Source organism: Anas platyrhynchos, chromosome 2 (genome assembly GCF_047663525.1).
Source record: "Anas platyrhynchos isolate ZD024472 breed Pekin duck chromosome 2, IASCAAS_PekinDuck_T2T, whole genome shotgun sequence".
NCBI lineage: Eukaryota > Metazoa > Chordata > Aves > Anseriformes > Anatidae > Anas > Anas platyrhynchos.
This window is the reverse complement of record NC_092588.1, coordinates 67,070,749-67,077,711: the sequence shown is the minus strand read 5'-3', so window position 1 is coordinate 67,077,711 and position 6,963 is coordinate 67,070,749. Positions and strand designations below refer to the sequence as shown.

Sequence of the window (6,963 nt, the reverse complement as noted above, 5' to 3'; positions counted from 1 at the left end):
ACAGCTGGATATAGCTAAGATTTGGGGTCAGGTTTAGGATTAGAATATCTCCATAAAAGCATCAGTTCAAATATCAGTAGTGGTCACAAAATCAAGTCTGTATTAGAAATTACTAGGAAAAGAACAGTGGGAAACAGAAAACAGTTGTGCTGCTGCCTAAACTGAAATCTTACCTGTGCCTTGTATTTTTCTGTACAGGTATGGTCCTTCTATCTTCATTTTTTAAAAAAGAGAGTCAGACTGAAGGAAGCCACACTGGTTAAAAACTTATTCCCATATTCAGAGGACAGCTAGAGGAGCTATAAAATTAAGCAGTATGTATACTGTGAACAGCTAAGAGAAACTGAAGAAAATAAGAGGGAAACAAGACCAATAGAGAACATAATTAAGGCCAGTAAGAAGCACTGAAATTTTAGAAATTGAAAGAATTTTAATAAGTGTACAAGCCTAATGTGAGAAGGATGTGGTAAAATTTAGTGATGCTAAAAGATGAAAATTAGAGGTGTATCTGTTACGTTATATAACTGTATGATAGGAAATCAATAAAATATTTTCCAGTAATAGAAGGGGCTGCTCTTTAATGTCTACTAAATTTAGACATTTTTAAATTGGCATGCCCAAGTAATTAGTTTCCACAGAGCTGTCCAATAAGCCTTCTGGATCATTAATGTTGATTTTTGATAAGCTTTGAAATATTGGAAAAAGAGAACAAAAATGGCTAATATGCCAACATTCAAAGATGGTAAAAGGCATGACCTGGATAATTACATGTCTGTCAGTTTGACATCACTTCTGGGCAAAATAATAAGGGACCTAATTAATAATGAATTAAAGAAATGTTGTATAATTAGTGCCAATCAACATGAGTCATAGGAAAATCAGACCATGTCCAGCTAGCTTGATGTGTTTTTGATGAAATTAGTAGTAGTGGTTGATAAAACTAAAAGTGTTAACATAATACCCTCTGATATTTGCGAAGATTAGATTTGGTAGTACTCCATGATATTTTGATTCAGAAGTGGAAGTCTTGTGTAATCAACCAGCTGCACTCACATGGATTATGTGTATTAAAGAGTAGCCATTTTCTAGGTGTGAAAACCTCAGTGTAAAATGAGGATCATTGCTGAAATTATTTATTTCTGTCGGACCCTTGATGGCATCTGTTCTCAACTGTGTGGCACTTAGCTTCTTATCAGTGTCATAAGACAACATTAGTAACTATAGATGGTTTGAGGGTTGAAAGACTGAGGAGCTATTAAGACAGAGGATTCAGTGGTGATACTGCTCACTGCCTCTTGCCCAGCCAAAGCTGGCACAAAGCTGTATATCTTAATGTGAAGAAAAGTAAACCAAAAATAAAGCGCTGTCTATATTTGTAGAAAAAAGAAGCATTTTAGTGAGGGGATACCTGTAACAACCCAAGTTACATTTTATCCCAGGTGAATAGCAGACAATAGCAAACATTGACTATTACATTTGTCCTTTTTTTTTTTTTTTTTTTTTTTTTTGATTATCAGATCCTTATAAGTTTACAATGTTTACAATTCAGTTCTGTCTTGAATAACTTTTGTGAGCTTTGGAAGAATAAGTAGAGCTGCATTGCATAGGCACATCTTTCTAAATTTTTCATGAGTTCACCTGTTATTGAATACTGAGTCCAGTTCGAGGTCTATGGTTCATTAACTAATGGGGATAAATTAGAAAAAGTTCAGATAAAGCAATGGCACAAATTACAAGAGTAGAAAACGTGTTGTGTAGTGAAAGATTTAACAAGCTTCATCTTTGCACTTCCCCATAAATGAGGTTAAGGGCTGACTTGATCAGGGTCTACAAGTACACATACAGGGAGCAAAGCTCTGATAATGGGGTCTTTGTTCTGGCTGAAAAAAAAATAAAATCTAATTGCTGGAAGATATAGACAGGCAGATTCAGTCATGAGTGTCACTTACCAAGGCCTGTAAGACTCTGCAGCATTGCTGATTCTATTTTTAGTGTTGGTAGCTTCTGAGATGTGTATTAATTGAAACAATGGTGATACCTGAAAACTACTGTGGACTGTGTTATAAAGGTAATTAGATCATTGCAATAGTCCATACTCAATCTGTAGTAATTAAATGCATATTAAGTCAAAGACACTGGTTCTATTAAACATGGTGCTGTTAAAAATATATTCCAAGCCTTCTTCTGAATAAGGTACAGAAAGGACTTGAACTTTGTTTCTCCACAAAAATACTCCAGTTGTCTGAGGGATGGTGATTTGAACTCTGTTTTTGCAAAAAGAAAGACCAGATCTCAAATCCTGATATTTATCATTGACAAGGAATTGTCATCATGTCAGTACCTAACAAAGCCAGATGAATTAAAATGAAATAAAGTTAGCTTTAGAAGGTGGACAGACAGGTGGATTTCCTCTCTGCTCTCACTTTTTTTTTTTTTCCAGTTAAGATTACATATGAAACCTGTATTACTTTTGGGGATGAAAATGAAAAAGTGATTCCATTTAAACTTTGAAAACTAGGACTTTACTATTATTTTTGACAGTACTGCTTTTGTGGTGCTCTTTATACTATACCTGCTACTGGAATGAAGGGGCTTATGCTTCTTCTAGGCTTTGCAAGCTTTGCTTACCAGTTTGAATGGCACTCTAGATTAGTGCCTTAAATTTTCTATGGTTTTGATGAAGTAGCTAGTATTCAGCATCTCCATATATGTTGAACAGTAGCATCATCTTCAGAACAGTCATAGAATGATTGATATTCATGCCAATTAGCATAAGTTATTCATTGAATTAAGGCATTTTGGGAGGGCCTAAGATAATAGTAGGAGAACATGTACATATGAATGAAACTATCCTTATTCTAAGAGCAATTGGAAGGTTTAAGTATATTCAAAAAAAAACAAACACAAACCACCAACAACAAAACCCTTGATGGTGGTCTGCATTAGAAATAAATATACCAGAAAAAATAGGAGACATTAAATATTTAATGATTGTGACGGATATCATACATTTATACTAAGTGATAATGAAATATATTCTATTCCAACAGTAAATCGAAGGGATGTTAGACAACCTCCAGACAAAGATTTTCAGATTTGCAGGACTGGATAATGGGTATTAACCAGTTTAAAAACAATTGTTCTAGGAGCTTTCCATGTTGCTTATGTTGCCCAATCTAACCTTGCCTCTTGGAACACAGGTGAGTCTTAAGAAAACTGGAAGAGTTGACCTAAGGAATTAACTACAAAAGGTGCACAAGGGTCACATTTCTGTTAGTCATTCTGTGAGGAAAATAAATACAGAGCCTGTTAAACAAATAAAATAAATAAAAAAGAAAATGACCTTAGAAGCAAAATTGCTATAATAGATTTTCATCTGTCTAGTCACAACAGATAAAGAATATAGCAAATAGAATTACTTTTCTTGACATTAATATTATTTAAATTTGCTTTTCTGAGATCTCTTGTTTACGTAGGACTGTTCAAAATCTAGCCCCATGACCTCTGACTACAGTATTTACTTTGGCTATATATAAATTATCACATATAAATGCCAGGATCCAGATCCTCACTCACTATTCAGGTCAAGGACTGGGCTGGAAGTTTTGGCTTTAGTTTGGTTACATGCCTACATTGCTCTTTCCTGGCAGGTCATGGGAAGAATGGCTGCCTTGGAGGAGCTTATGTACGCGTGGCTTTTAGGCTACAGCCAAAGTGTTCCTCTAGATCTGGAAGTCTGAAGATGGTTGCAGTCTCCAAGCTCAGATACAACCACATATTAGTCTGGCACAACTGATTTTTACAAGTATTTACAAGTTAGTTTTACACGTTGGCATTATTAACTTGTCTTGCATTCAGGGCTTGATCTGTCTGGGGGGGGGGGGGGGGGGGGGAAGGGACAGGGGGAACATGGAGGGAGAAGCATACAATGCCATGCAAAATTGTTTGGTTGTATGACTGACAAAATGACTTTAAAATTTTGAACTGTTTCTATAGAAGCAAAATACAGAAGAGTACACTATCCCCAAGGGAAACGTAGAAACTACCTGTTGCTTCTCAGGTTTAAAGTTTTCCCTGAAAAGGTGTAAGTATCTGTTGAAGTGTAAGAAAAGGTTTAATCAGCTGAGTACAATTCTGACATATAAATGAATATTTTCCTCTCCAATTTCCAACTTGGAATGCAATGTTTTTCATCATACTCTTCGATCAGGATTCTGATTTTAACAATGGTTCCCAGTGCAAATTTCCAGAGAAGAGAGAAGCAAACCAGTCCTGTCTGCTTTGAATGAGGTGGAGATAACAAACAAATGTAAATGAAGAAAATAAAGCTGTAGGAATGTTTTCAAATAATTGTCATTGTCCAAAAGCTTTAAATTGGTTGAATCCCTGAAAGTTAATTAACGTAGACTCAGGTAGCATCACTGAATTTGAAATAGTAAGATAGACTTCATTGCAGAGCCTCAGTCACAGTTTAAATTGGCAATACCTCTAACTTCACAAGAATGAAAGAGAAAAGCACACCTTTCCACTTTGTCAGCTACTGGCAGACCTAGAGAGAGAAAAAAAAAAGTTGTTAAAATTAAAAAGTAATTATTTTTTTTTAGGACATTTCACCGAATGTGTAATATTTAGTAATAACCTGACTACAAATGAAAGGGAAGATGATACAGTAGAAGGTACTTGCATGGCCTTAATTTACATGGCAATTGAAAAGAACCACAATCTGCAATGGTTAATAAATGTCTCACACCATTCACCCCTAAGACAGAAAAATGGGATTCCCTTATTAGTTAATGGAAGTGCAATCCCTCTCAAAATATGAGAGTCTGGGGTACACTACTGAGTACTGAAAACGTTAAGACTAGGCAGCACCAAACACAACAGAGAAGGGAAGCCAATCCTTTCTGCCTGTTCAGGTAACAGAAAAGCAACTCAGCTTTTCTCAGCAACTCAACTCAGCGATGATTCTTAGTGACAGGCGGGGAAGTAGTTCTTTTTAAGCCAGGGACGCTTTCAGAACCTACAAAGCTAAAGAACTGGTTGAGGGCTCTGTGGAATCACATTCCTGGTGCAAAAATCTGGGGACCAGGATGCCACAACAGGACGTGCTAACAGGACCGGCTTGGCAGTTAGCGCGGGGCAGGGAGGAGAACCTAGACCTCATCATGGTGGGCACCCATCGCAGTGGTCGGTCTGAGGCAGTAACCCAAACGGAGGAGATGCTGCCTGTCTGGTCTCATGTGGGCACCCAGGTGGATCCCCTGAGGGGGGAGGCGGCAGTCCAGACAGGTCACTGTGGGGAACCCCAGAATCTGGAGGCCCCCCTGGGCCATGAGGGAGGAGAGCGCTGTCACAGGTGCAGGTGTGCCCTGCTTCAGGGACTCCTCGAGCAGGTGGCTGGGCTGCAGTGAGAAATTGGCAACCTGAGGGAGTCTCTGAGGGTGACAGATAGGAGGGGTGTCCCCACCCCTGCTGTCGCTCGGCAGCCCTCTATGTCCCGACAAGGGGTAGAGGCTGCCCCTGTTGAACACATATGGAACAGAGGGCCAGATTGTCTGCAAGACACAAGGGGCTGGACCCTTGTCTTGGCTCAGAGCAGAAAGAGACGTCTGCCCCCAACACCCACAGTGCCACTTACCCCCACGGTGTCTCTGGGAAATAGATTTAAGGCTCTCAGGAAGGTTGCAGAAGAGGCTGAGGGTCTGGACAGTAGTCCGAACCCAGGAAGCAACCCCAAGAAGAGAGTCAAGATTGGGGGAAGTGCAAGACATAAGGATCAGGGCCAGATGGAGCACCGCATTGTAACCTGTGCCACAAAAAAAGAACAGAAAGTCCTGGTGACTGTGGACTCCTTGCTGAGGGGCACTGAGGCTCCTATCTGCCACCCAAATAACCCAGCCAGAGAAGCATGCTGTCTTCCTGGGGCATGTGTCAGAAACGTTAGGAAGGCTCTGCTGTGACTCATTGAACTGGAGGACTACTATCCTCTCCTATGAGAGGATCATTCAGGTTGGATCCTGGGAAGCTGCTATTAGAAATGGGGGCCAGGACGGGGGGGGCTGGGTCTGGGGACACTTACCTGCCAGCATCTGAACTTGTGTCACTGCCGAACAACTTCCCAGTGAAGTAGCATCACCAGGGTTTTACTGTACTGAGAAGGCAACATCAGAGTTATTAGCTCATAGAGTCTCTAGACCTATTTTACAGAGATGGTAGAAAACATGAAGAAAAAGCAGGCTACTGGGGAACACTGCATCCGTTTTACCATCACAGTAGAAGAGCACCCTAAGTATCCTGAGCCTCAATCTCCCCTAGGGAAGTAATTCTTCCCATAACTCCTCATGCTTCCTATATAGCAAAGGTCATATGATCCCCACCTGGCAGATTTCATTTCACAAGGGTGGAGCCAAGAGACCTTGTGGAATAAGCTCATCTACTTGGCTTCAATGTTTTAATGTCAATTACTCCTTATCGCTAATAGGAATAACCTGACAAGGGGCTTAGTAGTTAGAGATGACCTAATGAATTAACTACAAATGGTGTGTAAGGGTCATATTTCTGTTAGTCATTCTGTGAGGAAAATCAGTAAAGAGCCTGTTAAAATAAGATAAATGAACATAAATAAAAGAAATAAATAAAAAAGAAAATTCTTACCTTCTGTACAGCCTCTACTTAGTAACATAACAAAATGCTCATTTTGTGTATATGGAGACCTGTAAAATATTTTTTACAAATATATGGATTTAATTCCATGTGGGTAAATCTTAGCTACAAAGCGAGTGTGATGCAGTGTTTCCTCCATTATGAAGGACGGGGGAAAGAGCTTTAATTCATTCAAGTAAAAGTATATGTAGGTGTACTAAGAAGTACAGTAAAAGCTGGGAAACAAAACTACTTAATAGTTCCCCCCTCATCCCCCTCCATTGGTAATTTTCCAGCAAAGCCAAGTAAAATCCCATTGTC

At 39.3% G+C, this 6,963-nt stretch overlaps 1 long non-coding RNA gene across 2 annotated transcripts; it reads right to left on the bottom strand.

Moving 5' to 3' along the window:
- Window positions 1-2,967: 2,967 nt before the first annotated feature.
- Window positions 2,968-6,535, bottom strand: LOC140001902 (uncharacterized). Of its 2 annotated transcripts, XR_011807652.1 has the most exons (5): window positions 6,266-6,535; window positions 6,080-6,151; window positions 5,639-5,806; window positions 4,047-4,549; window positions 2,968-3,242 (listed from the first exon to the last, which is right to left on the bottom strand). It is a non-coding gene; the product is annotated as an uncharacterized lncRNA (long non-coding RNA). The 2 variants fall into 2 exon arrangements; XR_011807651.1 differs by having other exon boundaries at window positions 2,968-4,549; window positions 6,266-6,486.
- Between the last annotated feature and the right edge of the window lie 428 nt (window positions 6,536-6,963).